At 40.1% G+C, this 22,144-nt stretch overlaps 1 protein-coding gene across 9 annotated transcripts in view; it reads right to left on the reverse strand.

Annotated features, from left to right (window-relative positions):
* NRIP1 (nuclear receptor interacting protein 1) overlaps nucleotides 1–22,144 on the reverse strand; it is a 139,353-nt gene that overhangs the window by 112,698 nt on the left and 4,511 nt on the right. For 5 of the 9 annotated variants that reach the window (XM_062622101.1, XM_062622100.1, XM_062622097.1 and 2 more), the window contains exon 2: nucleotides 22,009–22,096. The exons of the other annotated variants lie outside the window; for them this stretch is intronic. The gene's annotated coding sequence lies outside the window, so the exon portion shown is untranslated. The remainder of the gene's footprint in view (nucleotides 1–22,008; nucleotides 22,097–22,144) is intronic. 9 annotated transcript variants of the gene reach the window in all.

Genomic DNA, 22,144 nt, shown 5'->3' on the forward strand with positions numbered 1-22,144 from the left:
CTCAGATAACACATGCCATTTCAAGAATCACATTTTCTAGCCACAAGGAAGTGAAGTTCAAGGGAAAGCTGTGGTAATCTTATCTTCTGTTAAGTGTCATCATCTCCATGCATAGGCTTTTGGGACTTTTTTAACTGATTTCTGCAGTGCCAGCTTCACTTTAGAAAACCTGTTCAAGCGTATGCTTAAACCAAAACCACAGCTAAAATGCTATTTGAAACATCCTATAGCTACTCTGGGCAGTCTGGTTAGCTTAGCTGATCATTAAGTGTTCTAAAAGTTTAGGTTATATGTTGATAGTCATTGTCAATATAAAAGGTAGTGCTGTCAGTTTCTCTCATTTATTCAAATATCCCCAATTCCTGGGAGCCTCCAGTGCTTCTTTCCAGGAAGGGAAATGAAAACAAAGGGCAAAAGGAGAGGAAGAGAAAGCCATCCAGGATACACATTTCTTTCTAGACTTCACAACAAATGCTCCTCAGAGAGGGGCTGACAAAGCCTGAATACTGCAACAGCAAAGCATTTCTATTTATGCATTTATTTATAATCATAAATCCACATTTCCCCACCAGCCATTAGAAAATATGGATCCAAAGGAACGATATTTCTGCCCACAAAGGCAGCATTTTGTCCACATTTTAAGCTGTGGAATACTTGTAAATTTGCAGAATTCCAACTGTATGTGTATTTTCAGGTTTCAAGATGAAATAGTACATTTTCCATTTCTGGAGTGCTATCAACAACAATGAAAGTTTAACAGTTTTTTAAAAATATAGTCAAAATTAAAGAACAGCAACTCAAATTCCCTAAATTTTACTGATGGGTGGAAGACGAGGATTGAGAGGGGACACACTGTTGATTTCCATCCTCCCCCCCCCCCCCCCCCCAGCCTTTCAGCTAGTGCTATCAAAGAAACACTTTCTGAAATTGCCAAGACTCGCACACAATAGAGAAGAAAAGAAAGCACAACCAAATCAATCACCATCCAGCTGATACTGTTGCAGAATAAAATTCATTCAGACTTCTGAGTTGCAGCAAATCAAATCTGGCAATAATAGGGCTGATCTTGCTTCTTCCCTCCCTGGCAAATGGAGGTGCGGGTTATCTACTCCAGCATTCAGCTGAAGAAGCTTGAATTTAGTAAGTCAGTTTTTATTATCAGTCCAGCTTCCTAAGGAAGCCAGTTTATACAACTGCCTGTGCAGGTATTTCTATCCTTCTGTCTTTCTTGCAAAATAACATACAGTTTTCCAGGGCAATTTCAATGAGGTTTTGACAGTGGTAGCATTTATAACAATACTGTGTCTGATCGAGTTTTGTACATGTATAAATGGCAGGGCAGAAGAAAGATAATGCTTCTTCTGAGGAAAATTTCCCATGTTAATTTATCAGGCACAAGAAAATAGATGTATTAGGCACAAAACTATAGTAAAGCAGACACCATAACTTTTCCTTCTTAGGGCACTACCTTTTTCTTATGCTTGTGAGGTACCAAAACAGCAAAAAAACCCAGGCAAACAGAAAGATGCATTTTGCAATGTAAGAGCACTTTCTCTCTTTTTTTTTTTTTAATAAAAAATAGCAGCTGTAGAATACAGAAGTGACTGTGCTGATACAATAATTTAACAAATTTGCAATGAAAACACATACGGGTGTGTTTTGATGAAATACACATGATGAAATTAGAGAAGGTTCTAACAACGAAATCTCTACTTAAATTTTACAGCCTCTGGTGATTCTATGTATGGCTTTGTACAGGGATTTGGCTTAGCACAATTTTTGGTATACATATAGGATATCGCAGGGAATGATTATGGAATGTATGTCAAAATGATGAGAGTAGTCACATCTCTGGCAGGTGTCACTTGTCATTTACCAACATGTTTGCTTAAGCCTGTCCAAATTTTTTTCTGTGTGAAGATGTGAGTAAAATGGAAACTGTATTTTTTATTAGATATTTAGCCTCCAAGTTAATGCTATTCTACTGGGTCTCTGAATACATTGTAAGTAGAGAAAAAACTGTAAGTAGAGAAGCAAATGTATTTTTAGCTTGCATTTCAATGAAAGAATCTGATTTCTCAACACGATCATGAATGTTGGGCTACAAATTATTATAGAAAGTCAGTTTCATTTTATTTCATTGCAGGTTACTGGGTAAATTAAAAATATTCAATTTTTGTATCCTACCAATAATTGTAGTTTTTCTGCTGAAAAAACACCAAGCCATTTGAGCTAAAGACAAGGTTATCTAGTCATCCTTGATCTGTGGCAATCAGCCATCACAAAACAATTCTTGGGAGTAAATACTATAGTTAGAGACATGCAAACTAATACTGGAATTATAAATGATAGTACCACACATGAAAGAAAAAGAAATCAAAGGAATTACTACATGAAGCAGATCTGTATTATGCCTCCTACTGAGTTGCTATATTTTCCATGTACTCTGCTTTGGGGGGGTTGATGTTTGTTTATATATTTTTGTTGGGTTTCTTTTCTTTTTTTCCCTTAAGCAAAACCACACATTCCAACAGGGCAAATCAGGTAAAACCACATTATTGTTTTCATTTTTGGAAATGACATACAATCCTGTGTCTATCTTTCTTTCAGTATACTAGTGTAAATATGTGTCTTAACACAGAGATCAAGAAGATTTAGTAGAATTTAATATTGAAAACCTTAGTCAACAACCAAAACCAACAGTGTCACACACTGTTTTAAGATATTGCCAAATGGTTTAAATTCAGGTAAAATAAAAATAATAAAGAAGTCTCATAAAATTAAGTATAACTTTCCTATTAATCTGTGAAAAGTTTTCCTTTCTGCAAACAGTCAATCAAAGCATTGGGCAGTGGGAGGGCAATTAGTCTGCTACAGGCAATGAAGCTACACTGATCTGCCCTAGTATTTAATTTGGCCAAATATTTGGAAGAGACAATTACTGCTTCAAAACAGGAGGTCTCTGCTGAAAGGAATGGGCCCTGGTGAGAAGTTACTAGCTGAACAGCACATCAGTTCTAAGTTTTATGCGTGAGTCAACCACAGCGAAGGTTCCCAAATATCCCCTTAATTAATTTTTTCCACTATTTCATCACTCTAAATGCATAAAGAGAGGAATTAACTACATTGGGACAGTTCTTGAACCCTCGGAGCTACTATTAGCTGCTAGGAATATCCTGTGTATCAAAGATTAGAACCAAATACATGAAATAGCATTAATATCATTAAAAATTAGAGTAATTTCAGCTACTGGTAAAAGCTTTTTTAAAAAAACTAAATCAGTCTCTGAGCAATGTAAATTGATTTGCTTTTTGAAAGACTGGTGTGAATCTACCTGTAATCAATCAGATCAGTTGCTGTAACTACTCTATCAATCAGAAGTGTAACAGTAGATTTACTATAGAAAGGCACTGAGGAAAAGTAATGACAACGACATGCAGACACATCAGAAGCTCTTTTCACCACAGAAAGTCTCCATCAATTAAAACTGCAATTCATGAACAGCATCAATAGCAAAGTAACACTCCTGAAAATTCAGTGGTGAAATGGAACACAAAGTGGATGCTATGCAATGAAAGGCAGCAGAGTAAAAAATCCCTTCACAGCAGAGGAAAGAATCCCCTTGCAGCCAGGCATAGCAGCCCCATAAAAGCTACAGTGTACTAGAGACTGCACTGCTGTAACTTACTTGTCCCTCCCTTTTTATACTATCCCAGCAAAAGTGACACTGTAAGTTATAGAACAGACAGAGCAGAGCCACACAATGTTTGAGGTGCAGTAGCAGTTTGTGTGCTAAGGTGATCCTGATTCAGCATTGCAAAACCTCATAGTGGACCAACTTCAGAGGAGTACATGTATAAAAATAAAGTTATCCTAGATGAGATCAGACCATCCGTCAGTGTACCCAAACTTGCTTCCCTCCACCCAGAGTATCAGGACCTACAATATAAATTGGTATAAGCTACGTATCAGGAAAACGTGAGAAGTGTATGTTTCTGGGTATGGGATAATCCATTTTATGATACGTTACATTCTCCAGTTTCTTTTTCCCACATCTGTTCTTTCTGGCTCTGTGTGTACAACAGCTGCATATTGGAGAGACATTTTTAAAAGGAAAAGTATTCCTTGCTTTTCTAATAAATCAATCTGGTATATTAACTCCAGAAATTCAGAGAATTTGGCCAAAATATCTGAATTTTTTCATAACAAAAAAATACAGCATGATTTCCCTACTGATATCCCCTCTCTATCTAGCAGATCAAATAGATATGTGCCCTATATAAATTCGTTTATATCTACTTCTGTCCCAAGAATTGGTGTCCAGCCTTTTATACTTACAAATTATAGATGTTTATCATGCTCTGTCACTACACCCTTCTGGACTGGAAAGAAGCTGAGCAAACAAAGAATGTGATTTATGGTCTTTAACAAAAGGACTGGAAATACATTGTGGTCCATGTTTCTTCCCTGAAGAAGGGAAGATACTGATCCAAGAGCAATTTCAGTCAAAATGAGGTTGTTGAGTCTCAAAAGGCAATTCTCAAATATGGATAATGACAGGAGCACATCACCATCAAACAGAGGAGTGGACAAAACATCAGCTTCTCTGAATCCCAAGCCTGTGTATTCTTTATTAGTTAAACCCTGTAGTCTTCATTCAAGCCACATTGTTGCTCAACTTAAAAGGAATTACCATTAAGGAGATACACAGCAAGGTTATAATATGCATAATATGCAAACTCTACATCTGCCATAGTATTAATAATTATGCAATAGAAACCAAACATATTTACATTTTCTTGTGTAACCTTTTCATATTTATACAGAAAATAAGATACTCAGAAAGTGTTACACAAGAAGTTTCTCCTGCTCATTATACGTGCATAAGACAGTTAAGAGTGAGCTAAGAATGGAAAATTAAAACCAATAAATCCTGTGCCAAATGTTATGGATTCCATAAATTTAACACCCTTTTCATAATCTTCCATAAAGATCACAGCGCAGCTTCACACCCAATTCATTAATTGCTCCTCTTTAGTTAAACACCAGGCAGCCTGCAGGCCTTCTGTTTGTTTGTTTGTTTGTTTTTTAATTCAAAGGCTGACTAGGACGTCTAAGGTGTTTTAATAACAGTCCTGTGCACTGTCTAATTTTTTCAGTCTATACGGTTTGACTCTTCTTTTAGGGAGTGAATAGTGCTCTTTGAATTTATGTGTAACAAAACATCACCTTGCTCATTAGAAATCTACAGCAGCGTATTCGTTTTTAAAAGACAGTGCCGACCAGACTATTTTCTGCATAAAGTGACTCCTGCATATGGTAACAGCATAGCAACAGTACAGTGTAGCTATACATGTCTGACATGCAGATTTTCAAACTGCATGTATCAATTAGAAAGTGATGTACAATGAGCATCAGGTGAAACCTCACAATCTGTCTGAATAGCACAAATTTAGACAGCCCCTGTAAGTGTACGCCTAGTGCTTTTCTAATGCTGCTGTAACTTAGAGGAGACCATACTTAACCACAAAACCCTGTGATGCAGTATCAGTGGTCTCCAGCTTTTAACTTCCCAAGATGCTAAAAACTGTTTGCGATCAGGCCTGCTGGCTCAATTAAAAGCAAGCAAAGACAACCAACCCTGACAAAAGCCAAACTTTCTGGTACTATCAAGACAGACCCATAGAATGCCTTAACTAATGTCAAGACCTGATGACCAGATTCTCAAAGGCAACCACAAAAGCAACCCAGTCACATTAAATAATAATAAAAAAAAAAACATAAAAATATAATAATAATAAAAAAAAAAGAAGCCAACCCCAAAACTTTCTTGGCAATGATACTGCAGATGGCCTGGAAAGGTGAGAGGGTTGTGCTCTGCCATTTGACTAACACTCATTCCCACTTGCCAGCCTATGGCTTTGCCTTTCAGTATGCTTAGTACAACATGCAGCTGCTCAAAGAGAAATTTCTCTCCCCAAATAGTGCACAACAGCAGTAGCTGGGAAATTCTGGGAACCAGCAGCTGGGGAGATCAGTGTTGGCGGGCTAAGCTGAAATGCTGAAGCATCTCTCATCACAGATGCCCAGAGCCAGATTCCATAGTTGTTAATCAAGCACAACTCAAAGGGAGCTTTAACCAATTAAGTAATAGAGAGTTTGGCTCATTCTAGTGAAGGATTATATCACAGCAGAAGCAGCCCTTCTGTATGCAGGGCTGAGGTTAGCACTCTCTTTTACTGTACTGGTAAACTCCCCCTATCTATCTTCACCACTACTAGTCCCTCCAAATAGGACACTTTAAAGGCAGACTATGGAATCACACTCAGAAAAGCAAGGATGCAGTCAAAAAGGAACATCAGGCATTTGCTTTTTAGTTCTTTTTATCACAGTTTTATTACATGTCCCACTTACATCACCATCACTGTTAAGACCTAGAAACCTTTACGATCAACTTTATTTTGCTGAGAAATTTATTTAAAACCAGCTTCAAATACCAGTTTTGAAATAATATCTGACTGCAGAAGAATTTTCAAGATCCATATTATTATCTAGAGAAAATGTTTCTTCTCTTCTCCCCCCTTAAATAAGGAGTCCATGTAACCAGTATACATTTAAATCTTTTTTCTATTTGCACTGATTTTTAGGAACAAGTGCTGCAATGATTTACATTTACACATTGCTTGTGGTCCCACTGAAACCAGTGAGATTATTCCCAGAGTACGGAATTAAGCATGTGCATAAATCTTAGCAGGATCTCAGCCAAAGAGACTGTTTTATTCGGAAACAATAAAGAGACATAGGCTTGTGGTTACTCCGTGAGCCAAACCCTGTCCTCAGAAATATGAGTTCACTTTTCTTTGGGGATGTGCAGTTGAAAACATATCACCTGCCCAGGAGCACAACCCAGCCACCAGAAGCAAAGCAGACGCAGGTGGAAGCCCTGTGCCCTGCAGAGAGGAGAGTTACAGTTCGTGAAGGGGTTTATGACTGTGAAGACATGGAGGCACGTTGTTGTGATTTAGATGCATGTCTTGCTTACAGACAAAATCCTCTCTGGTCTCTCCTGCCCCATAACTTTTGGTCTTCCATGGTTCTCATTGCTATGATGGTCACATAACAGGAATGTATCTAGATAGGTTTGAGAAGCACGTGCAACTTTTTATAGAGAATAATGGATACCGTACATTATTCATAACATAACTGATTTCATTTGCATTATGCTTTACTTTCCAGATTTTTAAACAAGGACATCCTAATAGGACTGTACAGGTATATGTCTTCTGTGATTCATGCTCTACAATAGAATTAGATGCCTTCCACCAAAATCATTATTAAAATTAACACAACACACTGTTAGATTGTGGCCTAAAATGACGCGGTTAAATATTGTCTGCAACACTTGCAGGTTCTATTTCTCTAGCACAGAGAACAGATATAAAACTTTAAAACAATTACAAGGAGAAAAAACCAAAATGCCAGGAAAACAAGAAGCAATACAGATAAAAAAGTTCTTGAAAAGTATTGCTTGATGGCTGCTAATGCCTTTGAATTACCCCAAATCACCTGTGAAAAAGTAAAATGGAGGGAAAAAAGGCCCAAACAAACCCAGACACAGAATAGCCAGGGCAATGGAGAGTGGCTTGGAGGAAGTAAGTGTTCTTTCCCTTAAAATTCATATGCAAGTTTTATTTTCCCAGAGATATTCTTCATGTGCAGTGGATTCACATTTCCTTTAGAGCAAGAAAATATTGCATGTAAGCGCACTTGAATTTGTCACTGTCTACATTTGGACTTGACTAATTTGGGCAAGCAAATCTGCTTTAGAGACCATCATTGATAATCCACTGACTAGAAAACACGGATCTTCATCTTGAACCAAAACCTGTCATGATCTTCTGTCTTTTCTATTGAAAGAACAAACAAACAAACAGAACAACAACAAACACAAACAGACCAGCTACCCTCTCCCCCAAACCAAACAATCCACCGTTGAAATTAGATAGCAAAACTGACTGGATTATGCGTTCTGGATAGCTGAAAATCTGTTCCCTGTATTAATGTAGAGTTTTCCATTGAAGACAAAGCAGGAGTTGTCCTACTAGGCATTCTCATTCACTCCTGTCATCTTTCAAGAGCTGCCTTTTTAAAAGGCGGGCAAGTAATTTTCTTTTTCTTTTTCTTTTTTTTCTTTCCTTGCATTCACAAAGCAATATTAGATGTTGTTTAAACCCCGCTCAGCCAGCTGGAAATGGCCATCAACGTCAGCACTGCAAAACTAGGCCCTGGGACCCTGTTCTGTAGTGCTGGAGAAGAAAAAGGAGACCTCTTTAAAACCATCCAAGCAAAAAAAAAGGGAAAAAGCAGGCATTCATGAAACGGTATTGTCCAAGATAGAATAGTAGAGGCCGAGAAGAACAAACAGTATAAATAGAGAACATGTTTTTCCTTGCCTGCTTCACAATAGCTAGAATTCTTTAAAAAAAGAATAAGTAGAAAGATAAGACATGCATGCCTGATACTGAAGAAAAGACTGTTTGTACCCAGCACACCATATAAATTGTTCAAGAACAGTTCAGCCATGTCAAGAAATGACCCTCTCATGCTGCCAAGGTCAGTAAGACCCATAGTCAGTGTTAGTCAGAAAGGTCGTCACCACTTCCATATTTAAAATATATTCACCTGATTTCTCCTAGGACTTCACAAAGTTAGTACAGACCAGTTGAGTAGGGGACTTTAGGGGTGGTATGGTATGGTTGGTGGGTGTTTTATGGGTGGATCAAGAGCAATATTCAGCCCAATGCTGAGGACTATCAGGAAGCCTGTATGCTGCTGCAGACCCCCACTATAGGCAGAAGGAGGACTGTGATAGATGTGCCCTGCGTGTGAGTACAAGGTTTGCTTGTTCACTCACAAACATACACATCACCGTGCAACAATAATAAACTATCCAGCTGGAACTGTCTCTATATAGCCAACATAACAGCTTCTATATACCAGATGAACCCATTGAACCTCAGTGTATTTTTAATACTAGGAAAGGAGAGGTTTGACCCCTAAACTCCTAATTCTTGGTTAAAATTCCTCATCATTCCAAGTTTTCAAGGCAACATTTGTTTTAATCTCAGCCATATCTCTGGAAGACCGTCTAATATTTAACACAGCAAAGAAAAAATTCACATAAGCCTATTCCCATGGATATTCATTATACAGGTGCATCCTGAGACATAGCTTACTTGAATAAGAAAAACAACAACAATGCATTAAGATGTAAATGAAATGCATGATGCTAGTTAGTCTCCACTCAAGCAATTCCCATTGTTATTTTGACTTACTGATCATCAGAGGAATGCTGGAAAACAACAGCTTTTAGACATCTGCTAATAAATTCTATTATTTCTCTAATTACATAGTTTTGTTTAAAAATACTGATTTTAGGATAAATTTATAGCTAAACTTATCTGAGCCTTGCACTGAAATTGTGATGAAGTTACATTGTGGCAGAAATTATATAAATTGCTTTATGGTCCTTATCTGTGTGTGCAGAGAGTTAAATAAATAAATAAATAAATAGGAACAGTTGAAATATCCAGTGGGAGTTACTCCCTGGAATTGCCTTCTTTCCAAATTTGTAAGCTGCTCTTTTGAGATAGTTGCATTGCTGAGTATACCAGGAGGAGGTCGCCCAGCTGGAATGCCTCACACACAATGGGAAAGAAACAGCATTCAGCTATACCATGATCCCCATTATTATTTCATAACAACTCTGGCAAAGACTCTCCCAATTCTTACGGAATTGTTGCCCTCAGACAATAAGGTAGGACTTCTTATTTTTCTAAAGGAGTCCTATATATAATTAGATCCCCACTTCCACTGTGTACACTAACTAGGCAGGATCCCTGTCCAGCGCAGAGAAAAACTCAGGGCAGGCAATGGAATTATGCTAGTTTAACCTTGCTGTAGCTTTGTCCCATGATGTCTAGTCAGCAGATATGCATCATTGCTAATTGGCTGTCTGGTCTCATCTGTCCACGGTTGAAAGATAAAAGTGTGAAACAAACTCTTCTAGGTTTTAGGGCCAGAACAGACCAAAGTTCAATTCATTTTCACGTGGTTTTTTTTTCTGGTGTTTTCAAAACCTGAATACTGAACAGATTTCCCCAGAACCCTTTAGGAACCCCAAATGAACTCACTGTTAAAGAAAACAACAAAACAAAACCAAACCACCCCCCCCCCAAAAAAAAAAAAAAACCCACAACAACCAAGCAAGCGCCCTAGAAATTACAGATCAAGATTCTCTTTTGTGTTTCACAGTATACCAGCAGTTAATGACATTACATTGGCCTAGGTGAGAGGATAACAGCATATCCAGCACTTAATACAGAAACAAAGAGAATAGATAGGGAGGGAGAAGAGCCTTTTCTGCAGTGTATAACAACAACAACAGAAATCAGTGAAATGAAATAAAAATGTGCTGGGAACCTCTAATATTTACAACTGTTGCAGAACCCAAGTACTCCTCTGCTGAAACTAGGGCTTTTGACTTTCCAGATTTTGTATTAACTGTACCTGCAATGATTAGTCACTAAGGAAGGTTTTGTATATGTACTGGAACTTAAGTGATTGTACAGTGCAATTACTGTCTTACCGCAGGAGTGGTCTAGTCAAGTTCAAGACATGAACAAATGGTACTGAGACTCACTCTGCCTTTCCCATGGCACTTTAATCAGATTCGTGCTGAAAGCACCTTCCTGTGCTGTCAGAGCACCAGGATGCAGAGGGTGCTTAACATCCTGCACCTGTATTCCTGTGCTGCGTGCACACAGGTCTTGTTTACTTTGAACTTTAAGCTTTAAAGCCAGCCTGTGCCACTTTCTGCTTCCAAGCTAGGACACCCAGTTCTCAGCACCATCTCAGCTCGTACAGGTATTATGAAATTTCAGAAGTCCTTTTTGTGCTACCTTCTTACCTTCTCTTCTCCCAGCATCTGTGGGCACACTGCTGTGAGTGACCCTCATTGGACAAGTGCTAAGGCAGGAAAGGCAAAAGAAGTCCTTTTTAGCAGATGAGTAACTAAGAGAACTGAGAAGGGGCTGAGGCTTGCTCAGCCTGGGAAAGAGATGGCTGTGGGAGGATATAATGGCCATCTGCCTGTACTATCAGGGCAGTAATCAAGATGAAGCCATGCTCTTGCATTGGTGTATGGCAGGAATGAGACACAATGACTGAAAGCTGAAAAAAGGGAGGCTCAGACTGTATATAAGGAGCAACTTTTTCCCGATGAGGGCAGCAGGCAGTGGAGGAGATCATCCAGGAAGGCTGTGAAGTCTCTGTTGCTGGAGACTTTCACTAGCTGCCTGGACAGAGACTTGAGCAAGATGGTCTGATCTCACAGGTGACCCTACTGTGAGCTGGAGGCTGGACTAGAGACCTCTCAACATTCCTTCCAGCCTAAATCCCTCCATGGTCCTTTGAAAAGAAGTGAGTAAATTCAGCAGTTTGGATTATATGAACACCTGCCTTCACTCTGGTGCATCAGAGCTGTGATCTCAGCACAAAGCAGATTCTTGCTTCTTCAAAGTAATCCTGCTCATGCATGCTTTACAAAGGGAAAGGCTTAGATGCCCCCTGGCCTCTCTGCATGGGGAGCACACTGGGAGAGCAGGTTGTGCTATTTTGAAGCATGGGGAAGCTCAGGCTTCTGTCAGATGCATACTGACCTCTCTGTAGCTCAATGCAAGATCTTCTTGTAATTGGCAGACAGGTATGTTATTTGTTGCTGACAAAACAAAACCTATACCTGTTACAGGCAAAAACCATAGAGGCTTAATCGTCTAATGGAGAGATTGTCAACAAACATGTTGTAATGCAGTAAAAATGCATTTTTAAGACACCTTTGCAATACCAATATTTAGTAATGGGCTTCAAATGAAAAGCACTTGCAGTTTCAATTAAGATATAAACAGACATAAAACTATTTAAGCAGAAAATACAATGTATTTTTGAACAGCTCATAATTTAAGATCATAAAACTGAGATTGACTGTAGGGCTCACAGCCTATCTGAATTTAAATACATGTTAACAAAGTTGACTGTCTCAAATCAGTAAGTATTATGCTATTCCTCATCTACCTTACAGAGACCACCAGTGCACTTCATATCCTTGCCATGATTCCCCAGTGAAAGCCAAGAAACCAAAAAACACAGAGGGCCTAAAAGACAGAGTGGCTTCAGGATCAGGTCAAGGCTGAAACAAACCAAAATATTGTCAAGGGAGACTTGAATTAATTTTCTGTCCACTTTATTTATTCGGCGGGGGAACACAAGTCTACATTTTCCAGAGAGGTGGACTCTGAACACAAACAGGTTCTTTGGTAAACCTCAAAGTAAAGCGAAGGGGCTTCCCACAACTCAGGCCAGAAAAAATCTTCTGCACTTCAGCCTTTGAAAGCTCTCTTAGAAACCATCTTCCTTTTAAATCCTTAGGTCAATGTCATTAGTGGTTAATAACTGTAACAATTTGTGACTCTTCATTCTTACATATATATATATATATATATATATATATATATAGCAAATTTTAAGAGGAGGAGGAGAAAGCGATCCCAGACAAGCACGTAACATGATCACCTCAAGGGATGTATTAGTCATTTCTGAAAAACCAAACAGAAATCCCCAGTACCATTACATCCATCGCATTAAGGATAGTTGCAGGCAGGTATGTTGCCTACCAAGACCCAGTGGGTGGCCAAAAGCACTTTGCCTTCTCCGACCTTCCCCTGGCAGTGAGGAGGGGATCTTGGGGTGCAGCTGGCCTTAGCCTTCCCAGCTGAAGGTGCTGGAGGCTGGCGGGGTGCCTGTCTGGTACCCACATGCTGACTGCTGGGCTCTGAGCCGGCTGCATAAAACTTGATCAGATAAAACCCAGGGTTTTCAAATGTGCACCTGGGGATCATATAGAGCAGCACAACTATGTAACTGAGCTAGGTATAACACATAAGGGAGCCTAATACCTTTGAGGATGAGAAAATTACTGCTCATTATGCTAAGTAATGCCTTATATCAGCATGTAAATAACTTTTCTTTGTAAGTAATCACCAAAGCATTCTCAACAGAAAATTAAAATATCTGATTTGTTTATGTATTCGTCTAATTTAGGGCAGAAAGATTTTAAACTGAAACTGGATATGAAAGTGCGTCACTAAGATCTTTCTGGGCTGTGTTAGGATCCATATATATTCATACTTATACAGTCAGACACAACTACATGCTGTTTGTGATAGGCTGAATCAGATAAGATGTTAAATATACAGTCCTGTGCTATATGTTACAAGAGATTTCACTCATCTCCCTATTTCTGACAGCCATAGTTTTGGTGGGAAATTAAAAGTTAATTTTGTTTTTTGTCCTTTTGTCTTTTTCCTTATCAGTAGTGTCTCCGAGGCATGCTAAAGTATGCTGAAAGTGACCTTCAGTTTACTCATATCATCCTGACACAAGTGATTTAGCCTCCATACTTGTAGGAGTAAACACAACAAACACTCACTGGCTGACAAATATTTCATCAGAATTCAGCCACACATTTATTTCTGCCGGGGGTGGGGGGGGGATGTTAGATGATGACCTCATTTAGTAAGGCATCATCATTTAAGTTTACCACTATTATATGTACACTATTTATTACCTTTTGCAGTCTCGACCAGCATTTTATCTTCCTTTAAAGCTTGCTATATTTTCTGGTCTATTCCACATGCAGCTGCCATTCACTAATGTTGCAGTGCTGTGATTTTGAAGATGGACACAGATCTTTACACAAACCTGATTAGGACAAGAGTTTTCCCACTTCTCTAAAATACTTCCAGAGCAAGCAGACAAGCAAATTCTGAGTGTTTGAATATGCAGAAGTTAGAAAAACAACATATGAAATAGCACAAGCCCACAAACACCACACTGCAGAGAATGTGCAGATGCACTCTATGCATACACATCTGCTGGTGCTTGTATGTTCCAGACCAGTAGTGGTACCACTGCTTACAATGATCAAAAACTCTGGGATATTAAATCCAGTGGGATGATCTGTGCACTCGCAGCTACTCTCACGTGGAAGTCCTTTGCTGTACTGGAGATTGGAGGGCAGTTGAAACAATCTTTATTATGTTAATCACTAGTGACTTGTGGATTTCAAGGTCTGTACAGTGAGGCAATGGTGGTAGCTTGATGGATACAATGCAAATGTGAAAAGCAACAGAGATGAAGAAAATGATGGAGATAAGGGCTTTAGTCATTGACCGTGAGAAGAGAAATCTTTAAAAAGGAAACAACAATCTGGGATGTAGCAAGAAGCTGAGTCAAATAGGTTCTTGAGGGTATAGGACAGCTTTTTCTGAAAAAGTTTAATGCTTGTAGCATCAGAGGTATATTCTGCGTTTTACAAGAGAGAAGTCACAGGATTATTAAGAAAGGTGATTTCAGTAATACTGTATCACCCAAACCTGGGCTGGAAAACCATGTTAAAACCTGAAAGACTATTGTAGCAGATACAGCAAAGGCCACGAGGGTATAGATACAGAAGGAAGAGCAGATGCACTGGAGAGGCTTTATGAGTGCTTTATTGTAGTATAGAGAAAATAAAGTGTATATAAGAAATAATAAAAAAGACAACCTCAGAGCCACCACATCCAAGAGAAGCTCAAGACAGCTCTCAAACAGCAACAGAATGAAAATTCAGCTTTGACTGCAGATGAAATCCCCACAAACCTTTACCTGGCAACAGCCCTTTAATGTTAGTGCACTCTTGCTGCTGCAGCATTCAGCTGGACAGAACCAAAATGACCAGATTTTTCAAAGGACTTTATCACACCCACAAGAGAATGGGCAATAGCTAATTCTTCCATTCACTTCGGTGATTTAATATGCTGTTTACAGCTGCCCATGATGTTTGAGTGTTGTGCCACATCTCCATGCATTACCTCCCCTGCTGACTCCACAGCAGATAAAAAACTAAACCAGCTGGAAGTGCCTGTTTGCTCCTAGCTTAGCAAGAATGCCCCAGATGACTCCCTGGACATGGAGTCAAAGCAAGAAGCTTACAGATTTGACCCACTCTTTGTTTAAGTCTAGCTGCTCTTTGCTAAGAGCTTCTCCCATCCCCTGGTGAAAGCTTTGATGGAGGGTGCAGAGTTTATGTGTCTTTCAAAAATACTTTGTCGTGCCTTTCTATCACATAAAATGAAAAAGAAACATCACCTAAATTAGTGTGAACCTCTCTTTCTGACTCACATTTACCCACTCCCAAGACTTTGTATGATGTTGTAAATCTTGACAAGCTATTCTCATTTTAACATCAGATCCATGTTTTGACTCAATACTAATAGAATAAAAGGTCACAGAAACATGACCTGGCTGCTCAACCTTTTAAAGGAGATTTCTCACTAAATTCTAGGGAGAGGGTGTATGTTAGGATCAGGCACTGGCCATTAAAAAGAAATAAAAAGTCCTCTAAACAGTAGGTAGCTATTGGTGATGAGTTACAACAAAATTGATACAAGAAGAATCAGACTGCTTTGCTTTACACTGAATTTAGCACCTTTTGAATAAAAATCCACCATATAAGGAAGAACTTTTCATTGCAAAATGCAATTACAATATTACATGTAGGGCTTTTTTTTTCTTTATATCAAGGAGAAAAGACAAACTTGTGAAAAAACAGTTTGAGAAGGTTATACCTACTAGAGCCACCTCATCTAGCACGGTGAAAACAGTATTCATGACCTGCACATGTGTATACATCACGTAAGAATACAAAGCAACTTCGCGAAATTAAAGATCCCACTTCAATGAGATTGCGCAACTGCTTAAAGTATTTGAAGGACCCAAGGCCAAATCAGCTGATCACTAGAAAAACTGAACTATTTAGTCACAATTCCTCACGCTGTTGTTTTGACATCAGTATTTAGAAAAAAAGAAAAAGTACTAGTAACAAAACCAATAAACGTAGATGACAATTCAGACAGCTTAAGCATAAGCTTCAATCCTGCTGCTATTGTTCCAGCCTCACCAACGTATCAGAAAGCGAGGAGGGCTTCAGCCTATGAAGGCGATTTCCTGAATGCACACAAAGACCCACTTTGTGTTTCGATACCCAGCTCTTCTGGGAACACCTCTGTCTTTGCGTGTGCACTCCTCATCAACTCATCTACAGCAACAGGACCTTTCAGGAAAAGAAATGAAGTTGGAGTCTGGGGATTGGTTTTGTTTGCTTTTAAAACTGGAACCTAGTCTAGATTTGTGTACTTGAACTAGGATCCAAGTTCTGTTAATCCAATCAGGGATACTAGGATCCATTTTCTATTAATCTAATCAGGGATCAAAACCAGCCTGTAACTGAGCTGTGCAACTTAACTTGTAACTTTAGTTTTTAATATTATATTCTGACAACAAATGCTTGTGTGCAGAAACTATTTAGCAAATCATGTATGTAGCACATAAATCTAACAGAAGTGGAAACAAAACTAATGAAGGACTAATGGTCAGCAGATTGGTCACTGAGCACTATCAATCAAATGCCTTTCTCCAACCGAGAAGGTGCTATATCTGTATAATGGTGATACTTCCCACCCTTGTTTGTTTTGACTTTGTTTTTTTCCTTTTAAGGGAGGGGTTTTCTTGGTATATTCTATCACTCGTAAAAACTTCTGTAATTGCATTTTAGGTACGCTTTACCCGTACAGAGACATAAAATATAAGCACATACAAGCACACACACTGTATTTCTACCTCCATGTTGAAGTAATCATCTACAAATTCTCATTTTGTGAACACCTTTATTTCTGAATGTCTTCTTCTCCCTTTCTATGACACCTGCCACTCTCCTGAAGGACTTACGCGTGTAAAGGGCCAATACAATAGCAAAAGCTACAGTTTGGAACATTTTGACAGATATGTAACGGTCAGATCTAACTGAATCACATAAAAAAAAATAAAAATAGTCATATCAACTACTTCAGGAATTACCTTTAAAAATTAAATTCAAATGTGAAAGAGTAGAATAAAATGTATTTAAAAGTTCACCTAATACCTTTAAAAAATCAGTTATCCTTACTTAAAATTGGTATCTAACAGCTCATGTAAAAATTAAAAATTCCAGCCATCCTTATTAATGTTTTTATTCCATCTACCCAGTTTTTCCTCTTCCTTCCATATTTCTTCCGCTTGTTTTACCCATTGTGTCTCTGCTTCTTTTCCCCCTTGCTGACCTACCATAAATACCTCCATATATTTACTATTTCCCTTCTTAAACACCGTCTTATCTGCTTTTCCTCTTTCTTTTGAACTATTTTAGGCCCATTTGCCTGGGCTCCATCTTCTCAGGTTAGAGACTACACTGCATGGGATGGTTTTCAGACTCATGCTCCACCCCTGGCCATGTGGCATTGCAAGGGCTGCTGGTGTAGGGTGCCCTGGTCATGCTGCTGTCAGCACACAAGGCTGGCTATTGGTTCAGGAGGACCACCTGTACATGCTGGTTTCCTTCAGCACACAGGTAGGGAAGGAACCCTTCTACTTGACCTGAACAAGCTGTGAGAGATGATGTTGTGGGTTACTCTGATCCTACAGATACAAGAGTTGAGTCTCAGGATCCAATTGTGAGATTTACTTATTCTTCCAGTATGTGCCCTGTCCTAGCTCTGGTTTAGTTTTATCTTCTCAAACTTGTTCTGCACCTCATGGATTGTCTCACAAAAAGGCACAGCTTTAAGCTACAAGCCCTCTGTTACTGTGTGTTTCTGCAGGGACACAGGCAGCATCTTTTCTGGGACCCTTGGAGAGAGACTTATCCCTCCCAAAGTCTGGCGTGTATCTTGTACATGGGAATTTCAGCAATTTGCTAATGGACATGATAGGAAAGGGGGAAAGTCTGTGGTCATGCCTGTCATCCCAGCTTCAGGACCACAAACAACACAGACATTTAAGCTACCATCTCTGCTTTGCAGGGATACAGAGACACCAGAGCTGGCACTTGCCTACCAAGCTGAATCCTTGTAGAGCCTTGCTAGTTTTCAAAAAGTTGCCTGGAACTGGACAGAGGAGGTAAAACTCCTCTTCAGGTTGACCAGAATTAAGTATCCTGTTTCTTATATCCAGCCCTCCCAGTAAAAACCCTTGCACACTTGTGAATGCAAGCACAATGCTACTCACCACACTACTTTGTAGGCAACAGCCTCAAGTGGCAGTTTTCGCGAATATATGCATATGCTCAAGTACACCAAGCCCTCATGATCAGACTCAGTGAAAGCCCTGATAGTTTGTCTATTTCTGGTATGTCCAAGTGACCTATCACCATGGCAGCTAAGTAGAGAGGAGAAAATGATGAAGACCAGAGCAGATCAGACAGCAGTACTTGTTAGACATAACCACAAGGCTGTACGTCACATCCTCCCCTGCCTGCTGCCGTGAGCCATTTATGATTGCTACCCAAAAGCTGTACAGGATGAAAAAGTTTCATTGACATACCCAAACTACACTCTTCAGGGTCTTACACTAGCAACAATGGGAAACAAGAACATAAAAGCAAGTCAGAAACTGGCAAAAAGATATTTAAACTAAAATAGAAAACAAAATGTCATTGAAATTAACATTGTAAAATACACCGCAGTGAACCAATCTAAGAGGAATGCACTTAGCTCCAGAGTGCCTCAAGTGACTTCAAAGGTGAGAAAATAATACATTTACAAGTGTATACAGAAGCAGCTCAAGGTTTGTCATCAGCACCGAATACTGAAGAGTGGGAAACCCGCAGGATGGGTGGCAGTAGAGTTCAGCCTGGGCTGGGCAGGTGTAGGTCACCACTGGGTTTTGCGACCTAGGGCTGCGGCTCTCAGCCTTCTCTTTCCCTCCCGAGTCTTACTAAGCCCCATAAGTCCACGGCGGCTCCCCGCAGCCAGCGTGCTGCCTGCCCTCACGCTGCGGGATGCCTGCTGCACCGTGAAGCAGGCAGCACTGAGGTGGGGGGCTTCCTGGGGAGTGCTGGTGCTGCTGCTGCAGTCTGATGCCTTAAGCAGGGTGCATCAGTTTTAGCGTTTTGATTCAAGTTTACAAACCTCCCCAGTACACACTCTTAGTGTGTATTATTTCACACTATTTGGCAGTCTCAGGATAAGACAGCTGGGCCTCTTTTAGACAAAGTTTAACTGGGGGATGCATTCCAGAGGTTCACCCAGTATGATCCAGCTGCTACAGGAGCTCAGACTGCCAGAGCTAGTCCAAGACAAGAACCCTCACAGCACACACAGTGGGACACTGGCTCCTTGGCACTACTTGTTTTCTACATATACACTCCTATTGCACTGCACGTTTGCCCAAGTCACAAGTTTGGGGTCACCAGTATGCATATCTTGAGCAAAACAGTCATAGAATCACAGAATGCTTTAGGTTGAAAGGGCTTTAAGCTCATCCAGTTCCATCCACCCTGCCATGGCCAGGGACATTTTCCACTAGACCAGGGTGCTCAAGGCCCTGTCCAACTTGGCCTTGAACTTTCAAGGGTGGAGTGTTCACCACTTCCTTGGCAGCCTGTTCCAGTGCCTCACCACCCTCACCGCAAAGAATTTCTTCTGAGGCAGTTAGAGGAGAACCCACTCGCTTCTCATGTACAACAGTGCCATTACTATGAGAATTTTGTCCACAATCAAAACCAAAGGTCAGAAGGCAGGTGCATCTCAGGAGGGAAATACCCCAAGAGCTTTAAGCCCTCTCCAGCTTATTGACTTGAAGTTGCACTTCTTCCTCCTCTTATATGCATTGACATTCACATCAACAGAAGATTAAACATGTTACTGTTATTTAATATATTCTTTGGCCATTTCCTTCTGGGAACATGTGATCTGACATCCAGACGCTTTGGCAAAGTACAGAACTACTTACAGTAGTGACCCATTTCTGTAAGAATCAGCACCAGTGACCAAAGAGGTCAACAGTAGCATTTGTGAACAAAGAAGTCAGAAAATGTTCTGATCTACGTTCTTGGATATCTTCTGGAAACAATCAAAGTCTAAAATTAAAATGAGGTTTCTCTTTGTGCAGGACTTTTCCACCATGCAGCAGCTAAAGAGACTGATCTCTGTTGATTACGCATTCAAATAACATGTACATGGAGCCTGAAAGTGCCAAAGGTCCTGAGCAGTTCCTACAGCCTGTGGTACTCCAGTTTCCTAAGCAGATCCGTCACACTGGACCTCTCTGCCCCAAGTAGCTACGAGTCTTCAGGCATGAACAGGAGATATCCTAACCCTGATCAACCCCTGTTTCTGCCTCTCTTACTAGGAAAAGGGATTAACTGGTGGGATAATCAGACATTGTTTACTCTTCTGTAGCCCATGTAGAGAAAGATTAAGGCCAGCCCCTCATGGCAGGGGGGTTGGAACTGAATGATCTTTAAGGTCCCTTCCAATCCAAACCACCCTATGATTCTGTGAAGGTTTTAGTGAGTGCGAACCTCGAGTTAGTAAGCCCATACTGAATTACTAGATGTCCTTTTTTTTCCTCTTTTTTTAAGCCACTGAACTCCCTGTTGCTCCCAGGGGCTAGACTGTTGCTCTGTGAATGCATGCCCTCTGATAATCCGACCTTTATGTCTTGAGCCAGGATTAAAAGTGTTACTGGAATAAGAAAATTATCCTAAGAAAGAAAGAAAAGTTTGGAAAGAGTTAAGAATAGACAACAGCAGTCCTGTAATACCAACTGACTCAAAACTCCAAGCAAATCAAGAGAGCAAGGAGAAGGAACAGTGAAATATTAAATGCAGTTGCTTCTTCTATTTGCAGTTTAATAATTCAAGACCTATATTTATTTATTCATACTAATTGACCGATGAAGTTATGCTGTGGAATAGCTGAAGAGAAACTAATTGCTGTCTCATTTTATTTTAATAGTATATTAAAACGCAGGCTAGACTGGAGAGCTCTTCTCGACTTGTGCTGATGTTATCTGCCCTGAGACACTGGCAACTATCCAGGGACTTGCCTACACTGATATTTAGGACTAACCTTAGGAGTCAGATTAGGTGATTGTGTCTTTGGCTGTAAATGGACCACAAATGTAAAGCTCATTTCTTTTTGAGATCAGTCTTTCCTCCTTTCCCTTTATTTTTCTCACTCAGGTTCTGTTATCATTTGCTCAGTCTGAGCAAAGGGGCCTTAAGTGGATGTAAATGAATTTTGCAAAACCCACACAGGATCTTTAATACCATTGGAGTAATTGGGGTTTAACTGCAGTGAATCTTGAAGCACACTGTCTAAATACAGGCATTCCCAATCATTTCTACATTCTCATAATTAACAATCCCACAAGTGAAATGAGACTCAAAAAATGCTCATCAGTTCCTCATCCTCCAGTGTTTCCCTACAGTTTCCATGCTGTCCTGATAACTAAATTGACGGAACTCTTCTCCGTGAGGAGAGCCTTTTTTCATCTCTCTCCCAACCCTTGGATCTGAGACCCCAAATGCACCATCCCTCTCTCTTACTGCAGCCCAATTCCCACATGCATCCAGCCCCTTTCATTAGCAGAAAGGTTGCTAGTATGGCTAATGGTGGAGGCTGCATGCACAGCAGCTCTTCTGCTTGCCTGCCCTCACGGGGTGGGGAGCAGCCCTCCCCATGGGCATCTCCCCTGCTGATGCAGCATGAGGGTGAGAAGGGCAGTGGGCAAAAGGGCAGCGGCATGGGCACTGCACCATGGACCTCAGGAGAGGAGAAACAACGGAACCCCCAAATTTATCAGTGTTTCAGTATCTCATCTCACGTACATTTGTAGCTGCAGTATTATGCATACACCATCCAAAGCACTAGAGAAGATTCACCCCCCCTTACCAGAACAGCACAGGGCACCGTCAGCAGCATGTGGTAGGATATGAGAGTCCTCAGCTATTCAGATCCCAGCATATAGGCTGGTTCATCCTATATATCTAGAAAACAAGCCACTGAACTGGAGCCCTGTCAATTTACATACCCTTTGCGCAGATACAAATAAGCTCAGAAGGTGAAAGGCAACAGAAAAGCAGGTCCTTTGAATGCGTATCCTTTCATCTTCGAGTTTGCTAAGGATAGATGTAAAGGCTGCTTAGGATCCAAGTTGTGCATATTCC

Source organism: Pezoporus occidentalis, unplaced genomic scaffold, assembly GCF_034315485.1.
Source record: "Pezoporus occidentalis ecotype Australia unplaced genomic scaffold, CSIRO_AGI_Poc_V1 ctg24, whole genome shotgun sequence".
NCBI lineage: Eukaryota > Metazoa > Chordata > Aves > Psittaciformes > Psittacidae > Pezoporus > Pezoporus occidentalis.